Raw genomic sequence first — 330 nt, forward strand, 5'->3', positions numbered from 1 at the left:
TTTCGTTCTTGTCCCAAATGGTGCATGACGCACGTTGAAACTCCACACTTAGTACACGTTCGGCAAGCTTCCCCACCGACGGTAAACGTCTGTCAAGTCCAGGTGTAAGCAGCACCTCCATCATCGATATGTGTCTTCCATCTAAGCCGATAAGCTTCACCGTTCCAGCTCCTTCGACGCGTAACTTCCTGCCGTCTGCAATTGTTACCTTAACGTCGGCTTGAAGTCGACCAAGTCATATCGGAGAGGGGTCATGTGTGACGTCGCACCAGTGTCGATCAGCCAGCTTGCTGATTGCTCTTCCCCCACAGCAAACACTGCATCACTACC

The sequence above is a fragment of the Plasmopara halstedii genome (assembly GCF_900000015.1).
Source record: "Plasmopara halstedii genome assembly, contig: Scaffold_526, whole genome shotgun sequence".
In the NCBI taxonomy this organism is placed as follows: Eukaryota; Oomycota; class Peronosporomycetes; order Peronosporales; family Peronosporaceae; genus Plasmopara; species Plasmopara halstedii.